Here is a 21,952-nt window from a genome sequence, read left to right on the forward strand (position 1 = left end):
CCAGGTAGGAAGAGAGCCATCTCAACACTGTACCGCCGAGGCCTAGGTCTCTCAGCCTTCTCAGCAGGAACTTATGAGAGACGGTGTCAAATGCTGCTGAGAGATCCAGCAGCACTAACACCGCCCTCGATCCTCGATCCAGCGTCCATCTCACAGAGTCAGCCATTTCGACAAGGGCCGACTCCGTGCTGTGGCCCGACCGAAAGCCGTGCTGAGAGTCATGCAGGAGCCCATGGGATTCGATGTAGTTAGCAAGCTGGGCGTGCACCAGTTTTTCCAGAATCTTAGCCGGGGCAGGCAGGAGAGAGATGGGCCTGTAGTTACTAGGGTTATCTGGGTCAAGATCAGGCTTCTTGAGGATGGGGACTAGGGACGCATGTTTCCATTTTGCGGGAAAAATACCCGTTCTCATGGAATTGTTCCAGATGTGGTTAAGGAATGGATTGAGCAGGGGTGCCAGTTTTTTATATTGTTTGGCTGGCAAAGGGTCCTTGGGGGAGCCAGATTTACAATTGAGTAATTCTACCAGTGTGTCAGCCTCAGAGATTTCAGCAAATTCGAGCAATGAGGGTGACTGAAGCGGGTACGTGATAGATTCCTCAACCGACCCTTCACTATTGGTGATGGGAAAGGAGGAGTAAATAGCCTGAATTTTTTCCTCAAAGAATTGTGAAAGTTTATCACACAGAGACTGGGAGGCTGGAAGAGTGCGAGTCAGAGCGCTGGGGTCCGTGAAGGATCTGACTATGTTGAAAATCTCCCTGGCGCCGTTACTGGCATGTTTAATTCTGGAAGCCAGGAAGTCCCTTTTATGATCCTCAATCATTCTGCGGTATTCTTTGAGAGCTGTTTTATAGGTGATTTTACTGTCAAGGGAGTAGTTCTGCCTCCAGGAGCGTTCGAGGGCTTTGCATGATGCCTTTTTCTGGCGAAGCATGTCGGAGTACCAGGGTGCGGATGGTGTGGCCCGGTAGGTTTTGATGGGTTTGAGAGGGGCCATAGCCTCTAGGGCTTGGCCAATCCAGGCGTCGAAATGGTCAATACCATCATCCGGATCAGATGATGGGCAGGGAAGAAAATTATTTTGGTGTTCCTGGAGCGCTTCAAGGGTGATACGACTCCAGTTTCTGCCTGATACTTTGGGGGCGACGGTAGGTCTGATAGAGCGGGAGATGACGATCTCAAAAGGGATGAGAAAGTGGTCTGACCAAATGACCGGGATGGGAGAGGCTACCAGAATGCTGGGTAGGTTGGAACAAATCAGGTCAAGGGTATGTCCCGCTTTGTGAGTGGGGGAATCTATTTTTTGCTCTAGATTGCAGGTCGCCAGTGTAGAAATAGGTGGCAGAGATAAGGGGGAGCACCCATCTCCAATAATAAAACCCATAATTTCTCCCTTTGGACCGTATCAAATGCGGACCGAAGGTCCACAAAAATCAGATAAAGATTACCAGCACCCAAACAAACTGTCTTCCAGTAAATTAGCTGTAACCTAAACAATTGATCAATGGTGGAAACCTTTGCTCGAAAACCCGCTTGGAGCGAGAATAAGATTTGATGGTCCTCCATCCAAGTCTGTAATCTTGTTAAAAGGACTCGGGCAAACAGTTTCTGAAGGACATTGATCAAACTTATGGGACGATAGTTGGCTGGATCCAAAGGGGAAGATTTTTTATGAATGGGTATGATTTCAGCTCCTAACCAGGTATCCGGGATCTCAAGGCCCTGCAAGATGGCATTAAAGTAAACCCGAATGTAGGGGGCCCATATTTTTGTTTCGCTTCGATACAAATCACCAGGGATCCTATCCAGCCCCGGGGCTTTCCCCACTGATAGGGTACTAAGGGCCAGCTCTATTTCCAAAAGGGAACAGGATCGACTCTCCGGATCTTCATAATCGGTTTGAGCCACTTCAATGGCATTAGGCTGGGTTACTGGGTCTAATCTACCGTTGTAATTGCTAAGTGAGTAAAGAGGTTTGAAATGCGCAAGCCAAACCTCCTCGCTGAGATTAGGAATAATGGCAGGGGCACTTACTGCCGTACCTGTACGTACAATATTCCAAAAGGCCCTCAAATCACGATCTTCTAATGCTTGCTTCAAATTTTGCCACCTTAAATCCTCCCACTCAGATTTAGCCTCTTTGATCAAATTATTATAAAAGTCCCTCGCAACTCTAATGCTTAACTGAGTACCCTCTTTTACTTCTTTAATCAAGGCAGACTTAGCCAACCTACAAGTTTTATTATACCAATGATCGGTCAATGGAATCCTTGGCCTTAGTGTAGAAGAGCTATAAAAAAAGCTACCCAAGCCACCAAGAAGTTCATTGTGAATGTCCTGCAGGTCTGAAAAGTGATTCTGCAAAATATCACCAATAGGGCTCAAAAGGTGGGAAACCTCCTCCAGGGAGCAGGCAACACTGCGATATAGTGCTGCAAGCTTTGCCTCGTCAGTCACAACCCTTGCCCACCTAATGCGTCTACCTCCTGCAGCTAACACCAAGTTCTCACCACTTGGTAATACTGGGCCCTGAGGAACTAAACTACCACCAATATTATTTGCCAGTTCCAATGACAATAAATTATGGTCACTATCGACCCTAGGTATAACAGAGAGGGCTGCTAAATAACCCCAAAATTCAACATTCACCAAAATTATAGTCAATTGTCGAACAATTTCCGGGTCTATTAAAGGTAAAAGAACCCGGAACATCAGGAAGGAGTCTGCCATTACAAGCCCTCAAGGAATGTGAGATGACTAACTTATTAATCTCCAGGGCCAGAGGGTGGAGACGTTTTGCTGGGTACATAGTAGAGTCTGGGATTTTGTAATTTTCATCCTCATCACAAGTAACTGAGGGAATCCCAGGGAGAGGTTCAAAGTGACAATTAAAATCGACACCTATTATTTTATGGGACACAGGGGGAAGAGAGTGTAAAATATCATCTAAGGCACCCAGAATCAACAAGCCCAACTGTACCGGATAAGGACGCAGGTAGACTTTAAGTACAGCCAGCGAATATCCGGCAGGGAAGGTAAGTAACAAACATAAAATATCAGGGGACTGTGAATCTATATGCTTGACTGAGCAACCTAGATGGGTTGCAACCCAGACGACTAACCCCCCCGAAGGTCTGCCCCTGCCACCTTGAACCGCAGGAACAAAAAAGGACGCATAGCCCACCCTCACTGGAATGTGCCGTAGCCATGTTTCTTGAAATAGGCAAATATCATAATTGTCCATTAGCTCTCCCCACTCTGGGTTAGAGAGTTTGGACTCCAGTCCAGCCACATTCCAGGACCCTACTAAATGTCTGCGGGAGGCTGTATGGGGGGGACTGGAAAAGACAGTACAAGATTGAGGTGCAATTTGATCAGGAGAACCCAACTCGGGGAGCCCTTGAGTGGAGCTATTGCTTAGGGACGGAAAGGAAGTGGGAGAGGATCCTGTCCCAGTACCATATGCAACGTTGGAGAAAACCATCTCCCCACTTGGACCACCCCTTACCAAACTCCCTTTCATAAGCATGTGTCTTCCTTTGGTATACCTCAAAGATGGTGGTCAATCCACAGAACTAAGTGCGTCCAAACGATTAACAACCGGGATATTGAAGTGGGAATTATAAGTGGCTTGGTGAAGATAGGGTAATTCCACAGGGTTCGATGCACAAGGATGGGTATACAAATATCCCAAATGGCAGGTGTCAATGGAACCTAGTTTGAACTTCCCTCCCAGATCCAATATGTGGCCAACTACTCTTGGGTCCCTAAAATTAATTAGGACACAGTCCCCACAAATATCCTTAGGTCTAGTCCCCAGCCAGCAAACCCTGCGAACAAAAAGGATCTCCCCCCGACCTACTCCATTCAATGGTCTATTTTTAGACAACCAGTGGATAACTTTATTTTTTAATTCGTAATATGTTTCCCCCTTATCATTAGTTAGGGGAGGAACTCCTGTAAGCACGGCCACATAAGGTGCAGCCTCGGGGGGAAGCTGTGGAAGGGAAGAGGAGTTAACCAAGCCCCGTGTATCTGATTTCCCACCCAAGTTAGAAGGTAGCCTACCCACACCTAAGCTCCGTAAAGTATAATCCTTATTACTAGGATACTGTTCACAGGCTACTGGAAGAATAGGAACTCGGGGAATGTTGGGAGGAATAGGAGGACCACCAGATGAGGGAAGAGGAACTGACAACACCGGGGGTGGCTGTACTAAAACGGATGGAATAGAATGGGAGGAGGAAATAGTGGGACCCTGTGAGGTGGATTTGCTGATCATAGATTGTATACCAGCACCCTCCACGCTGCCAGAATCATGTGATAAATGATTTGGCTGCTTTTTCCCATTGCCTTTGGTATTGATCAAAGATACCAGTCTATCGATTTTAGATGACAGAGTTTTTAGAAAGACATTTAGGGACTGATCTATATGCGACTGTAAATCTATTAATAGATCAGTAGCCCAAACTGGCGGACTTGAAATAGATGGGCGTTGAGCCAAATCTAAAGGGACAGGCCTGGCTGGAGAAGGGGCAGAGTATTTACCCATTTTATTTGTTTTCTGTTTTTTTTGTTCCTTAGCTTTGCCCGCTTCTTGGACACCACTATAGGTACCAGAGATGATGATAGAGGACCATCTTCCACTTGCTCAGGCTCATCTGATATCACCTGGGCGCAAGGTAGGTGAGTAAACGAATGCAACATAGAGGACATTGCTTCCATATCCACCTGAATTAAAGAAGAATCAGCCAGACCATGGTCAAAAGGGGGTGCCAAAGAGAATGCAGGGGTGATAGACAACCGTCTTTCCATATTTTCAATGGCTGTGGCAACCACCCCAATTGTTTTCTGAAGCATTTTGTCAATGGCTGTAAGGCTCGGAAGCGGGGGGTTTGAGTTAGCAAGTTGCCTAGTCATTGGGTGGCTCGATGAAGGCTTAGAGTGTTTCCCCATGATTGGAACAAGAATAATAGTTAACAAGAGGAATACTAAAAGGGCAGCGCCACTTCTGGGAGTTAATTAAAAGCTAAACAAGGATTAAAAAAATAGAACACTCTATGCACAGCTTATGACTGAATGTTTACATATAATAACATACAATATAATCACAAACAGCAAAGGAGGCAGGCAGCAGACTAACCCAAAGTCAGCGATCAAGAGATATGGCCCAGCCCGGCCTCCTTCGGCCTTTGACGGGCAAGGACGGGCCCGCCCTTGGCCCGGGCTTTGCCCGGGCGCGTCCCGCGCTGCGGGTTTGTTGTCAGCCTTTTAACCCCCCGGGCGCTGCCTGATGATGCAGATGGCAGGCGCCCGTAGCAGGGGATTCTGGGGAATGATGTTTTTGTGTGCCGTTCCCCTCACGGCTATACGATTCAAATAACAGCCCTCCAGGCGGGGATAGTCTTCAGAAACGCCGTTCCCCTCACGGCAGGACAGCAGCCTCAGAACAGTGGCGTCAGGTACAAGGTAAGTGCTTCCCGCGCTGCGGGTTCGTTGTCAGCCTTTTAACCCCCCGGGCGCTGCCTGATGATGCAGATGGCAGGCACCCGTAGCATGGGATTCTGGGGAATGATGTTTTCGTGTGCCGTTCCCCTCACAGCTATACGATTCAAATAACAGCCCTCCAGGCGGGGATAGTCTTCAGAAACGCCGTTCCCCTCACGGCAGGACAGCAGCCTCAGAACAGTGGCGTCAGGTACAAGGCAAGTTCCAAAAGGGTCTGCACCATTCCACTTTAGCTAGTGATTCACTATTCACAATATATGTAAAACAAGCATTGAAAATGCAATAGGTTTTGCCTTTGATTAAGTAAAAGCCATCTGCTTTGCTAATGGTATTGTATAGCAAAGCAAATGGCTTTAACTTAATCAAAGGCGAGACCTTTTGCATTTTTAGGCTTGTTTAAACCCCTATGTTAGAGAAGTGCATAAACTGTAAAAATTCAATATTTATCTGTGTGCATAAGTAATTACACTAATAATATTTTGAATGGCACCTATTTTATTTAGGGCCTTTACTACACTACTCATCTCAGTGTAGGGTGTGAGAGCACCTCACATCACACACAGACAATACATCATACAAGTGCGTATATTAATGTACAGGAGATGTTAATTAACACAATCATATTTTGCTGGGCACACAGATATCTCTTTAGTAGGTGTAGCAAGTCTTTAACTTGTCTTAACCTAGTAAGATATTTTAAAATGCAGCTTCTTTGTGACCAATTATGTAAGCTAGAACAGATTCACTGTCACATTTGTCCTTGTTGCCAGTAGATTCTTTTTCAAATAAATGTACAAGTCGTGTATAAATTGATGGACAGGCTCTGCTTTTCTAGCTCCTCCTGTCTCCACTTCCTCTACTCTGACCCCAATGTATGGGTTCCCGGAGTAAATGTTTTCCAATTCCATCACTGAAAGAAGTTTTGTATAAAATAGTAACAATTCCTTGCATCCTGCCAAAACTCTCAACTATCAGGATGATCTAGTTCGCAGAAAGGAAAAGGAGAGACTAGAGCCAGACCGGGGCTTGTATTTAAATATCATTGAATCTGGAAGAGCAAAGGATGCAATAAAAAAAACATGCTTTACCATAACCCTAACTTTTACTGTATGAAATAAAAAAAAGATAAACTTGACTCTAACTCGGGATAACCGTTGATTAGTGTACTGCTAACCTGTGCTTTCAACAACATACAAGCAAGGCTGCATACAAGCTCTCAACTCACATGCGTGTTGGCAGCATCACTGCCTTAAAATGCCAGCTGCAGCACTCACCTGGGCAATGGATGAAGGACCATTCATAGCTTTTGTCTCGCGGGCACAGCGCAGTGTCCAGAAGCATTTCATTGGTGTTCATCCCCAGCGGTTTCATTGGGCCCCTCGAAGACCCCTCCATGCAGTGTCCTTTGCCCGTGTTACTAGGATCGTTGCACCACCCACAGCCAGGCTGCTCTAGGCAAAGTCCACACGTCCGCAAGCCGGAGCAGTTCTGAGCTACAGGGGACATACATGTATATGGTTGTTTTTACATTTAGGCATATACTGTACGACAGTGAAATTACACGAAGGCTTAGGAGCAGGGGAGTGCATTAAATGCGTAACATGATGCATTAAAAGCACAAAAACGATACAGCACTTCATCCGTAAATATTTTTACTCAAATATCAGCTTGTGAAACAAAGTGTGCACCTCACAAATAAAAAAACAAGTGTGTGCGCGCGCCTCGTGCTAAAAGTGGGAGGGGTGGGGGGGAGTGCAACAGCACACTCCCTTGCGGGAGCGAGCCAGGGGCACCATGTGTTTGTAAGTTAATTACAAACATATGGTGTCAATCTCGCTCCCGCAAGGCAATCGCCACACGTGCACGTGTTGCCATTGAAGGCAATGGAACGCGTGTACGTTTTCGGTTGAAAAGCCGAAGCGATTGCTAAAGGTCTTTGCCTACGCAGCGCATGGGCGCTGCATAGGCGAGACCTAAAAAGGGGGGTAGATTTACAAAACATTTGCATCGGTTGCATCACTTTTTGGGTGCAGACCCCATGCCAAATTCTTTTTTTATGTACTAAGTTCATGCAAAGCCACTTTATGTATCTTTGTGTGGTTTAGTAAATTACAAAGTAATGCAATGCAGCATGTAAACTTCCTTGCGTACCTTGCGTTGGTAAGGCATTCAATGGGTGGAGCATGGGCGTTCACACGCATCAACCCATAGATTTTAGCACAATCCTCGATTTACAAAGACTGGTAAACATGAGAATGCGTCAAAATGCTACGTCTCTACGAACCTGGCATAACAAGGACAAAAATCTTTATTTCTCCTTGTTACTTTATAAGGAAAGAGGAAAAAGCTGTTAAGGATTGATGTTCTGCCGGAAGTTGTCCCTTCCTGTAAAAACAAATCCTGCCTGCAACACAGGCACCCATGCACCATGTTGCAAGGGTGCCTGCGATGGTTGCTAGGCAGGACATACTGTGCCAGCGCCACATTTTTCTTGTCTCTCATTTTTTTGCAACCCGGCGCAGGAACTTTGCTTGCTGTCCTGTCCTGCATTGCATGAATAATCAGTAAATCTGTCCATGCGTTTTTACTGTGATTCGAGATTTGCACCTGGTACAAAAGTCAACACTTCTACCTTGCATATACATTTGCCGTAGAATTCAAATATGAGAACATTTTTGATAAATGTGGGTTCCTTAATATACACTATGAATTTGCATATTTCTCCGAGCTTCCTGCGTGAGAATCAAGACCTCAGGACACAATAGGCCCTCCTCCAGGAGGGTTATGCATCTCCTGCTGGATGTAGGAGTGTGGGGGGGGGGGCAATAGCCATAGCCATCATCGTACACATACTTGCTAGTCTAGGCTTGGGACACTTGAAACCTCAACAGTGGGGGGGGGGGTGATTTTTCGTCTCTTTTAAGTGATTGGGAGGGCGCAGGCAGGCCAGTTGAAATTGGCTCAGAGGGAGATGTGCATCAGGTTTGAAAAGAGTTGACATCTTTACTGTTTCTCAGGCTGCCGCCCGAGCTGGGACTGGTACCTGGCAGTGACACAAAGGGATGAAGGGATTATGTGGCACCATAAGGTTAGGTGGTTGTCCCACCAATAGCAAGAAAATCCAAATCCATTTTTAAGTTGTGGCATGTGGCAATGGCTCAAAAAGCTGAGAAGGAGCCTGCAAGAAGAAAAGAAAGGCCATGGCACTCTGGGAACTCCTTTTTACTCTGGACTTTGAGGACTTTCTCACAGGGTGCTCACACGTGCTCCCTGACTCCCCCTTAAGTCCAGTGGAGGTTGGATGTCCGACTCCGAAGGAGTCCCCTGGGTTTCTGTTGGGCTTAGCCTGGTATGTTATTCCAGAAGTGGGTACTGCAGATTCTTGTTGTTTCGGAGTCACCCTGGGTTGTGGATGGCTGTGGACTGCATTTAAGGAGAATGGTTTGATGTGGAGGACACCAGAGCAGCAGAACATTGGGGCTGTACAGGAGGTCCTGTCCAAGCACCTACAAGTAAACTGTTGTTAAGAGAAGAAAGTGACAGCACCAGAGACTGTTGGATAGTGATACGTAATCTACTGATAATTTTAGGGGTCAGGAAGTCCCTCAGGGGAGTAGCACGTTCTTACTCCGGTCAAGGGTCCAGGACCTTGAGAATAACACCCGGGGGTCAGGGCTCACTCCCAAGAAGCCAGCAGAGGGGTTGAGGTCATATCCAGTTGGGCCTGGTTACCTGAAAAGCAGAAGAGGCCTCTGGAAGCTTTTTATGTCCCTATTGCTCAAACAGGAGGTCAGCCAACTGACCTTTAGCGTCACTTTTGGGGTCCTGGGTTCAAGGCAAGCAGGTGCAGTCTTCTGTCAGGATGTCCAGATAGCATGGCAACTTTTCTTCTGATTTCCACAGGTCCAGGAATGTTTTGATTTCAGGTTCTGGGGACGCCAATTTTATTTCCAGTACCAGCTTTTGGATGAGAGACACTCATTTGTTTAACTCTAAAAATGGTTCTGGACAATTCTTCCCTTTCTCCTGGGCTTGCATCCAGCATGGCTAGTGAAACAAAGGGCAGGCAGGCCCATGTGTGCACTGCATCAGCCAGCTCAGGATAGGCTAGGTACGCTCCCAGGCAACCCTTTGAAGAGCAGTAAGGGCAGGGCCACAGCTCCTTCCCAGCCATTCTCTTAGGAGGACCTAAACCCCCCCCAGGTAACCTGTCTACTGTCTGGAAGCAGAACACCTCACACCACAGGACAACCATTTACAGTGAGTTGACTCTGGACACTGGCAGAATGGCACATTTGGCTGAGGCAGGAAAAATGCCAACTTTCTCAAACTGCTGTGGCAACAAATGATGGATGAAATGCTGAATAAATCAAACATTCACCTACAGTCAAGAAATCAGGGTTAAATCCATCTTTCTTTTGCTCACTACTCCACCCCAGTTTGGACCCAGCCATATGCAAATCAGTCTTGGCCCTGCTCCTCATGGGAACAGTCTAGCCTGAACTGCCAAGCTGTGTCCTCCCGGGACCAGAGCAAGCATCCTGGGACTGGTGTCTGGGTATCAATCCTCATCAGCCAGACTAGCTTGAATCCAGTGGAACAGCAAGCATGGGACCCACGTCTGGGCATACCCATTCCACTTACAGCAAAAAATGCTGCAACAACAAATGATGGACGGAATACTTAATAAATAAAACATTCACCCCAGTCAAGAAATCTGGCTGATGAGGGGTGATACCCGAAACCGGTCCCAGGATGCTTTTTTTTGGTCCAGGGAGAACCTGGCCTAGCAGTTCAGGCTGGACTGTTCCCATAGGGAGCAGGGTCAAGACTGATTTGCATATAGCTGGGTACGAACCCGAATGGCATGGTGAGCAAACAAACGACGGATTTAGGCCCAGAACTTTGTACTGGAGTGAACGTTTGACATTGTTCAGCATTCTGTCTATCAATTTTTCTTTTTTCAACTTTCTGAAACTGGCATTTTCAAAATAGTAATTTAAAATCTGTTTTGACCATTAGTTTGGATTTCAAATTACTTTAAAATTTAAGCCCTTGAATTCTTTTTCTAGCTAGCCCCAAACTGAAGTTATGAATTCTAAGGAGTTATAATGTAACCCAGTGGTTTTCTATGACTGATCCATCCTTGCTACAGTGAAAAAACTTTGGATGTCTTTCACTGCCAGGACGAGTAAAATTTAAGAACCCATGTCCTTCTTTTTAAATACAACGTACCCTGCCCCAGTGACATCTGGGGCCTACCTAAGAGTGACTTATAAGTATTTCGAAAGGAAGGTTTAGGCCTGATAAAAGGTTTATTTTGCAAGGTCAAAATGCAGTTATAACTGCACTGCAAGCTTCAATGGCAGTACTGAGACATGTTTTTCAGTGCTGCTTTAGTAGGTGGCACAATGAATGCTGCAGTACACCTGTAGCATTTAATACACAGGTCCAAGGAACAAGGAAAAGTGAATTAAATATGTCAATTAGGTGTATGCCAATTTTACTAGGTGCACAATCACTTTACTACTGCTTAGCAGGAGTAACCAGCAAAGAATCACATGGCCAACAAAATTTGTTGATGCAAGAAATTCAAACATTTGGGGGAATACCAAACAAAAGATGGTCTTTTCCAACCATCATAATTTCTGAGGTATACAACAGGAGGAAATGAGACCTAGTCCTCCTGCCTCTAAGTAACTCAAAAGTAGAAACCCCAGTCACTGAATTGGATGCCGTGCAATATGTTTTCTATGTGGCTTGAAGAGCCTTCCTCCATGGCAAGCCACTTTTCACAGCCAGCTGAATCAATCAATCAATCAAATCTGAATTTGTATAGCGCGGCTAATCCCCATGAGGGTATCTAGGCGCTGAGCGTTCCGCTTCAGGAGGGCTCATTTGATCAGCCAGGTCTTGAGTCCTTTTCTGATTTCCAGCAGAAAGGATGAGGTCCGAAGGTAAGGTGGGAGTTTGTTCCAGGACTTTGCTGTGAGGTAGAAAGAGCGTCCTTTTCTGTTGCTGCAGCGGAATGCGGGAGGTGTGGGCAGGGCAGAAGGAGGCAGAGTGCAGAGTGCAGGTGTCTGGAGGGAAGGTGGAAGTTCAGTCAGTGGTTGATGTAATCTGGTCCCTGGTTTTGGAGAGATTTGAAGGTGTGACTCAACATCTTGAAGGACATCTCTTCTGAATGGGGAGCCAGTGGAGCTTCTTGAGGTGGGGGGTGATGTGGGTCCATTTAAGGAGGTCTTGAATGAGTTTCGCCACTAAGTTCCAGAAAGTGCGTTGCCGTAGTGTAGTCGGTTGTTGGCAAGGGCTTGTGTGACGGCCCACCTGGTGTCAGGGGGGAGCCTCTTACGGATCTTGTAAATCATGTGAAGTGTGAGGAAACAAGCGGATGACACTGGGTTGATCTGTCTTTTCACGGTGAGCCTACTGTATAGGATGATTCCAATGGTGCGGGCGTGTTCGGTCGGAGTTGGTGAGTCTGTCATGCTCCATGTTTCATCTGATCGATCTGGCCATATATATATATATGTCCCGATCCTTTCTACTACATGACACTAGCAGACTAAATATGAATCATTTAGAATGGAGCCCATCTTGCACAAATTAGATTCCTTTATCAAAGTTTATGCTGGTGGGCTGGAATGACAAATAAATATTTGAAATCGAACCAAAATGCTTAAGAGACTGGAGCAAAAGTATTTTTCGCTAGATAGCAAGGTGCAGATCGGTCTCCTAGAATATATTCTTTATGGCATTTAGAACAAAATTTCCATATCAACTGTCTGGTCTTCTGGTCACATTTCTGAGAATTCTGTTCAGAAAGAAGCATCACACAATATGCTGAATGTATTCCATGGCAGAACTGCTGATCGAAACATGCCATTTTTTACGGTGATCTGGGGCTGTCCAGGCCCTTGGATGTTTGTTTCCATCCAGACTAAGGGCCTGATTTCACTCGTGGTGGCGGTGGTCCGTCCGCCGCAATACAACTTGAAAAGTCGGCATAGGCCATCCGCAATGCCCGGTCACCAGGAGGCACCGGTCTTCTGGGCAAGGCATTTCTTGCTTGGAAGACACAGATCCCGTCCACTTGAATGGATTCCAAATGCACTGTGGGACTTGTATTTTTAATACTCAGTCATGTGACCAAGAACTTTTAAAGCACGCACGAACCCACTTTGTAATTACTATGACTCACTTCCACCTGTGATCAAGGCTATCAGTGCCAAAACGTTAGGGAAAGGGAAGGATGCTGTGCCGCTGGACTCTGAAATAAAGCCTCATCTCCAGCAGTGGGCCTCGATTTTTCTGTGCATTTGGTGGTACTTTGATGGGCTGCTCCGTGCCCATTGCCTCGAGGCCGCCCTGAAGGGTTGAGAGAAATGAGTAACCTTTCTCTGCACCCGGAATCCGACCAAGGATGTGATACTGACTTTCAATTTGAAGTAGTTTTTTACAGGAACCCACTGAGGGAAGATTGACTGCTCGAGGGAAAATACATATCCCTGCATGCCATTGACTGCACTATTCAAAACCTACTAAAGGAACAGGAAATAAACATGCATTCGAAAAAGTAAACATAAAAGAGAGCCTTTCCTGTGCAAATTCTTGTGAGCCTCTGAGGAAGATGCTACGGCATTGAAACCCGTCAGGCTAAGAATAAACAATCTGGAATGCAAAGGAGAGTTAAAGGTGAAAGCCGGATGGCTGGATTGCTGCCGAATGCCCTCCCGAAACTCCAGGGCATTTGTTGAATAAAAAAAAAAAAATATATATATATATATATATATATATATATACACACACACATACACACATAAATACACACACACACACATATATACATATAAAGGACACTGCAAGTCACCAAGGAGTTCCATGACCATATAGAGGAATAAGGCTGTAGTTCGAGTTCCTTTATAAGGTTGGGGATCTCTGAGGTGACATTCAATATCCTTATAATGTAAGGCAAGGGATACTTTATTCTCTAGAATACATGGCCACACCATGACCTTTCCCACAAACCACTTACATCTTTGCTTTGTGGCTGTTTCATGTTATATACGAGAGAGCATGTTTGCAAACATGAAGCATAAAATTAGAATTACAGAATCTCTAGTGAAAATCATTAAAACAGCTGCTGGAGAATTGTTGCAGTCAGGTCAATTAGAACCAGTTTAATACAGGTCATTTAAAAAAAAAGAAAAGCAAAGTAGAAACATTCAGAAAGATTCTAACTTTTCTATGACTGCCTTAGAAGTGAAAAAATAAAAATGCTGCCATAAATCGCCCCTTTCATCTTGTCATTGTACAACTAGAAAAACAGAGCAGAAGAAAGAAAAGCTATGCTTCTTTTTTGTTCTTTAAACAACTGCTTCAATTATGTTCCATGACCTGACCTTCCTTTCACCTAGCTGCTGTCTCTTGCAGAAGGCATTGTGACTTCAGAAAACTGTAACAAGTTATTACAGTTGACTTCTGACATGATTTCTTTATAATCGGCTACTGAGTGTGTCACGAGTCACCGATTATAAAGAAATTAGAGACATGCTTTTAAAAGAGGGATTGCAGAATATTCGTGTGTGTATAAAATCACAGCATTCCTCTAAAAGAGGTGATAGCATGTTCTCCAGTGTGATTCAATGCGTCTTTATTTTCAACAGCAAAACCGACACCTTTCAGCCATTGTGGCCTCGATCATGGCGCCTAAAGTTTGTCCTTTCACTATTATTATGCTGAACCTAGTGCACAAACATAGACAACAGACTAAAACAGCAACATGGGCAAAGAAAGAGGACAGCATTTCCTTTGATTGTCTTTGCGAATCAAGATGAAAAACTCCTATATAATACATTATCATTTCATCTTCTCAAAGTATCACGTCTTTCCTCATAAATACTGATTATTGCACTATTACGCCTGGTAGGCAATCTCCATATGAAATCAATAATTTACATATTAAGATTGCCCACACCTAATTGATTCTATGGTTTGCTTGTTAGTTTCTCTTAGGAAAAATATTGCAATCCATTTACCTAAGTGTACTACATTTCATCATGCCCTGCCCTCTTTTATATAAAACCTATTCTGCAAAAAGTGTAAAAGTACAAAATCCTAAAATGGGTGAAATACAGAGAAAAAGTCGAGGCCTCTACTAACTATTATGTTAATTTCCACCAACAAATTCTACATGTTTTAATCATATCAGTATAATCTCCAATGTCTAAATATTTAATTTGAGTCTTGTTCAGAAGAACTCTGAAAATTAAACACATTATTAAAAAGTCAGAAAAGATAATGGAAGATCCATTGTAATTAGACCAAATTCAAAATAATAATATTCAAAATGTACTGTAAATTCCTCTTTGCTATTTATCCTGAGGGATGTTTGCTCTCTAAATCTGAAACATATTTTGATTCCAATCTTCTTGCAGTGAATCCCCATATAAATGTTTAAAAATCATTGATGTGATGTAGAGACTCCTGATGTAGTGCCTGCTTTATTGTGACTACTGATGATGTGCTTCCGATATACAGAGGATGCACTCTTTGGGTCATGAAAGTGGTGCTGATGACACGCAGCACTAGAGTAATGAATAGGACTGTGGAGTCATAGTTTTGTTTAATGTTTCTTGCAACTTCTTGCTCCTATCAGTAGAGCAAAGCACATGATGTCCCTCTGTTTCTTTAATAAAGCTATACTTTTAACATCACTATAGCTAGAAAAGTGATTGTTGTATTCTGTGATCTCCTAGTTCCTTGCTGCTCAGCCTGTGTGAGTGTCATGCAATAGAATGTTCATGAGTGCATGGTTTGGATGAGTGGTCAGTTGTAATGAGTGTGGCTGAGCAGCAGGATGCTGTTCCCGGTGGGACTGTACCATCTTACCTGTAACTGAATAAACCTATATAATCTATACTAATGTATACTGGACTGGTTACCTTCAAGGGCCTAACTTCATTTACAAAAATAATCATCCTGTAAGATAATTAACATGTGGATTACATTGCTGTGACAACACAAAATTGGAAAGAGAATACCACTATTTCCTATATTGCTATTTTGACTGCTATTATTGCTTATCGTTATCTGCTTTGCTTGTTATCGCTTACCCTGTTCATGTGTAGAACACTCTGGGTCATGTTCGCGCAATATAAAACTCCAAATTAAAAAAAGAAAGGTTTTCAGAACTTTCAAGATTTGCCTCCAAATGAATGACCTCAGTTCTTCATATTCTGTCTAAAAATCCCCTTTTGAACATCTGCTCTGTGTAGCCCACCAGACTCTACTACATACAGATGTGGTGGATTAGGAGCAACCCCACATTTAATTAACTATAGGAACACTTTCTAGTCTTACTAAAACTATTAGTATCTAACTTGTCCTTTGTTCTTCCACAACCGGGTGGCCATTAGTGCTCTTGTGCTCCTGTGTGAAAAGTAAATGGTGTGAATTTGTAAATGTTTACAAGTTCTGTTAATTTGTAGAAGGAAAGAGCTCCCTGACATATAACATGAGAATTGAGAGGATGTGGTGCTGGAGCGGGGTTTTTACTTTTAAGCCAAATACCTGTTTCATTTTTGTATGTCATTATTAAAAGTACTACTGATTAATTAGTAATTACTAAAGATTTGTCGAGTCTTGTCTAACCAACCTTATTAACAGAAGAATTACACGTGGGAATGCAATTGCATGGCTAAAATAATAAGTGAACTAAGTTGGTGAGCAAATTGACAGTATAGATGTTGCTTATGTGATGTTATTGGGATTTGCGCTTATAACAAATATGCATTAATGGCTTTTGATGTCGCAAATGGCTAGATAAATACATACACATAAGGGTATTAGCAGGGGAATAACACTGTATAATCATTTCCATGTAGTAATTATGATTTTGTGTTTTCTTCGCTTAAGTTGACCATTGTGGCCTGCTGTAAAATGGCCACCACCCGCAGCCTGCATTCGAGTAGATGAAAATATGAAAAGAGGCTTTGCGCTGACTGCGACGCTGTCCTCTGATTGAACTGAAAAGCCATGAACATGACGACAAATCTGAGAGTGTTGTCAGATGCCCCTGAACGTGAAGAATTGTTGCAACTTTAAATCCAACCTGATGAACTTATAATGGTCCCATGGATGAGATACATTTAGACATCCGTAGAAGTAATGAATTAGCTATGGACTTCTAATTTCTATTCAGAATTTGAAACTATCAATACATGAGAAAATCTAATGGTGTAGCTTAATGTACCAAGACGACATAATTTCCGCCAAATCGAATGTTTTGAAAGTTATGTTTGCAACATTTGGAATGTAAATTTTGGTATAAATATTAGTAGACTAGAGAGGTCTAGCGCCACTTCTTCCCGAATCAATGATCAGAGGTCCCGACGCTGACTGAGAGGACGGTGACTCTCCATGACGGCTAGAAATCTTTAACTATTTGCTGAGGACCGGTTCTGACTTAGAAAACGACTTTTAGCCAGAATAGGTAAATATGGAGAAAATGATCTTGTATTTAATTGGCTTTTCTTACAATTTTTAGATAAACAATATTCTGTTTGAAATACTGTGTCGGGTGGTTATTTTATTGTCATGTTTATTGAATATTTAGAGTGTTAAGTTGTATCACCAAATCTATAGCAACTAGTTGATCTCATTGACCTCAGGGTACATGCAGATTGGTTAGGTATAGAAAAGTGTTTCCCCTTATACATGGCACGGATAGAGTGGTAGGATGAATGTTGGTGTTATGGGCCCCACCAGCATGTGATGTGTATGTGTGTGTGTGACTGTGAAATCACTCCCTCCGTGGAAGTAGAGGGGATTCGGAAGCTCCGATCTGCACCAGTTTCTTGGTAGCAGAATGATGGTTAACTATTGTCTTGATCTGGTGAATTTGCGTGTATATAAGCTTATTGATTATTGATTGATATTGATATATGTACTAACACTATATGTTGAAGTCATATTGAGTTTTATGTAGTGTGTACGGCTTCTGGGACGTAGGAAGTCGGTGACAGTTCCGTAGTAGGGCAGAGGGAAGCGCTGCTCTCGGAAGAGGCGGGATTGTTGGCCCTGTATGTAGACAGGGGAAACGGGTGACAATTGAAGTTGCGCGTCGCATTGTCTAGGTTCGATGAGGTAGCATCGCCGTGTGTTGCCATTAGAGACGTATTTTCTGTGTGAAAGAAGTGTATATGATAGTGAAGGTTACCTGTGAAGTTCTGGTCTTAAGTATCAGGGATCCTTATGGCATGCCGATAACGCTTATCACTAGAAAGGTAATAGGTATTCTCTGAGCTCGTTAGAAGGACAGAACAGAGGTAAGCGCTGCTTTGTTAACGTGTGATATAATTCTGTAGTAGGACAGACTGTTCGCTGTTCTCGGGAAAGACAGGATTCTGTGTGAATGTACTACATTTTCTGGTGTGAAAGTGCGTGAATGAGAAGGCATTCTGGTTAATTGGGAAACTCTTAGGAGCATTCCGGAGAAAACAGTTAATTGGTGCTTGCTAGAAGGGTAGAGTAGAGGGATGTGCTACTTTATCAACGGAAGTAACGATTCCGTAGTAGGGCAGAGGTAAGCGCTGCTCTCAGGAAAGGCGGAATTCTCGTGGGAAAGGTCTTTTGCTGTTCTGTAGTTAGCGAAACAGACAATGGAGATGTTTGTATGTTGTAATTAACAGACTCGTGGAAGTTGAAACAAAGTCTACTGAGTAGTTTTGTAAAGGAGGGGTAGACGAGAGACAGGAGACAGGAGCAGGAGCTGCTGCAGCGACTGCTGACGTCAGGAAGACCGTGCTGTGATTGCACCGTGGGTTAGAACGGTGGAAGCACGGTGATTGGTGTGCTGGTGTACGCCGCCTAAGGATTGGGAGACATACAGGGTGACGTAGACGCTCCAGGATTGGTGCGTTAGTGTGAGTCGCGCTGAGATTCGTGGACTGAGTCAGTGACGTAAACGCTCCGGATTTGTGCGTTAGTGTGAGTCGCGCTGCAATTGGACAGGAGATCGTACAGTTGTAGAAAAGACTAAAGGGTTGCGGAAAACAAGAAAATGTATTACCACGCTGAGGAAAAGAAAAATAAATCCTTGTTTAGTAAAGTTAAGACCTGGGTTGACAAGGATAAGCATATTGTGACTAGGGAAGGACAGTTATTTCCTCCGATAAGAACCCCCGCATCCTTCATGGTTGCAAAATATGGGTATCATACCTGTATTTGGTTAGACAATTGGGCAAAGTACACCAAAGAAGATGGAGTTTTAGCTTTCCCGGAACATGGCTCATTTAATCTGGCCATATTGAGAAACTTACGGGAGAGGATGATGAATCTAGAGCCTCGGCCTAGGCCGACGCAGTTTGAGGCGTTGACTGAATGGGAAGATGAAATGCATGAGCGAGAAAAGCAGAGGAGTGGAGGAAACTACCGGTACATGTTCGGGCGAAAGTATGATCGTGAAACTCATCATGATCGGATGAGAAGATGGCGAGATGCCAGTATGACTGAGGGATTATATCCTGTAAGAATTGCAGGGGAGACAGAAGGGAAAAAGTGTACAGAGAAAGAACATAATGTAGAAACAAGGAGGTATGGGGCGAATGAGTCTGAAGACGATGTCTTAGATGACATGTTCTACAAAAGACCACCCCCGTATAGACGAGAACCAGAAGTAGGAACACCAGTTACCCCAATGAGAGACACCCTGCGGATTATAAAGACAGAAGTTACAACTCCTGAGTTGAAAAGGAGTAGTTCTCTTGTGGAGAGAGAAAGAGAGAAAGGGAAAATGAAATTGAGGATGAAAAGACAAGAGAACTAGCAAGAACCACATTTGAATTGACAGAGAAAATCCGAGAACTGACTAAAAATCTTGAAGCAGTTACGGTGCCTGTAACAATAGGTCCGGTTATGCCTATTTTTGAGAAGCAGAGGACTGGTGAAGGTGGTTTAACAGTTCCATGTGTAGGCAACAGATTGGTTGTTCCTCCAGAACAGACAGAAATGAGATCGGGAGAAAATCAGTGGAGATCAGGAGAAAATCAGTGGAGACATACCATATGTGTAGTAGAGTTGAATGTGCAGACTAACTCGGTTTTGAATTCCGGTTGTGTGGAAGGGAACAGAATGACTGGAGGATCGATCTTAGAACCACAAAGAGTGACAGAAGCAGTGGGTGCAGAAAAATCTATGGGGATAACTGCTGAAGATTTGAATGATTGGCTAAAAGTTTTGCAGGGGAAAGAAAAGGAATCCCAGGCAATTGATGTAGCTAGACTACGTATGGAATTGGAGGAGCTAATAGTAGGAACAATTCCTACAGAAACGCTGAAAAACTATCAGGATGGGGAAATACTATTTTTGTGCAAGAGCATCACATGGAGAGCAAAGAACATACATGACAGGTTGAAAGGAATAGCCAGTGAAATGGGAATTGACCTGGACAAGGTAAAAGCTTTACAAAAGCCTTACCGAGTGGATTTTACAGATAAGGACATCGAGAATCTGAATAATGCAGGCCGAACAGGGCAGATTAAGGAGATGATTGCTTTACTGCGAAAATGGGGAGATGTGGAGAAATGGAAAGATAGATGGTATAAAAAACGAGAAGATGCAGCAGACAGAACTTACTCAACATTCCCTATGAGAGAAAAGGATAAAACATTGACAGCTTATCCCATGAGGGAGATTCCAGGAGGAGGGTATGTACATGTCCCATGGACCAGACAAGATATTTTGTCATTTACAAATGATTTCCCTCGACTGAGAGAGAAGCCCGTCGAGTGGTATAGACAGGTTGACAGATTTGTGAAGTTGTCAAAAGTGCTGTGGATTGACCTGAATAGTCTGTTTGATATAATTGTACCAGCAGACTTGTGGGCAGAATGTAAGATAGTTATAGACTGGCCAACAAAGGAATACCCCAGAGATCTCAAAACGGGAGCACCTGATCCTGAGGTAATAAAAAAGTATGAGCAGGTTATGGCTTTCCTGAAAAATAAGGTACCTCCCAAAGAAACAGACTGGGTTAAGATAGATCGAACACATCAAGAAGTGAAAGAATCAGTCCATGCTTACTATGAAAGACTAATACTGGCTTTCAAACAATTCAGTGGAGATGAACATCTGGGTGACAAGGATCTGAGCCATTTTGTATATAGATTTGTGTATGGCTTGCGACCTGAAATCAGTGAAATGATAAGGCAGCATACCGTAGACTGGCAGAGCAAAAAGATTGATGAGATCCTGAGACATGCAAAATACTTCAGTGATGAGATTGAGGCAAAGCAAAGAAAACTGAAAGAAAAAGCAATGTGGGCACAGGTGAAAGCTGCAGAAAGACAGGAAGCTCAGTTGGTTGAACAAGCAAATAACCCGGGAAATAAACCTAGATTTGGCCCAGGAAGAGGGAAAGGCAATATTGAGGAAGCAAAGAAAAGGTTTCCCTGCCACAACTGTGGAAAATTAGGGCACTGGAAATCCGAGTGTAAGAATCCACCGTCTGCTAACGATGACAATCCATCATTGACTTCACAGGTGCAGAGTGAGGGGTGTGGTCAGCAGCAGCAACAGCAGAAGGCTGTTAAGCAGCAGAATCAGGTGCCAAAACCGCCCTTGCCACAAAACAGAGGGTCCCAGAAGTACAGCCAGGATTCGGGGTTCTACAATGAAGAACAGGTAAACAAACCAAAACGCGCAAGCACTGTGTCACAATATTGGCTAAGGAATGAGGGAAGTGATTCTGAGGGAGACTTCTGACGGTGCCGAAGAGAGGAGGAAGAGTGCGTACTTGGCCCAACTCTAGAAATAGACCAGGCAGGACCTTTTGTAGATGGAAAAATCAATGGTGAAAGTGTTACTTTTCTAGTTGACACAGGAGCTACGAGATCGACTGTCAGGTCAGCTGATATAAAGAATCTTCCTCTCTCGGATGAAGCAATCCAAGTGGTTGGAGAGTCCAACACACAGATCAAAACTCATCTCACTGAACCAGTAAGGGTTAGAATAGGGAAATTCTCAGACATGCACCGGTTCGTGGTGTGTGACACCAGTCCTGTGAACTTGTTAGGCAGGGATTTGCTGTGCAAGATGAATTGCACTATTTTCTGTACCCCAGATGGAATAGCCTTTGAGACACCAGATGAGGATGTCCTATACAGAATGACCCTAGATAACAGGGAAAGTGATGCTACTGGAACATATGCTGTATTCAATCCGGACGGATTACCCCCAGAATTAAAACAGACAGTAAAAGCAGCAGTTTGGGATTTTACTGGAGAAGATGTGGGCCTGATGAGAAATGTAGATCCAGTAAAAATTACTGTAAAAGATGGAATAGTTTACCCAAACATCCCACAATACAGACTGACACCTGAAATAATTGAAGGAATAACACCTATAATTGAGAAAATGATCCAGCAAGGGGTGTTAAGGG

At 43.8% G+C, this 21,952-nt stretch overlaps 1 long non-coding RNA gene across 1 annotated transcript in view; it reads right to left on the minus strand.

Annotated features, from left to right (window-relative positions):
• LOC146799620 (uncharacterized) overlaps positions 1-21,952 on the minus strand; it is a 215,748-nt gene that overhangs the window by 107,022 nt on the left and 86,774 nt on the right. The window contains exon 2 of the long non-coding RNA XR_014969290.1: positions 6,786-7,004. This is a non-coding gene — a long non-coding RNA (uncharacterized LOC146799620). The remainder of the gene's footprint in view (positions 1-6,785; positions 7,005-21,952) is intronic.

The sequence above is a fragment of the Triturus cristatus genome, chromosome 9 (assembly GCF_964204655.1).
Source record: "Triturus cristatus chromosome 9, aTriCri1.1, whole genome shotgun sequence".
NCBI classification, from domain to species: Eukaryota; Metazoa; Chordata; class Amphibia; order Caudata; family Salamandridae; genus Triturus; species Triturus cristatus.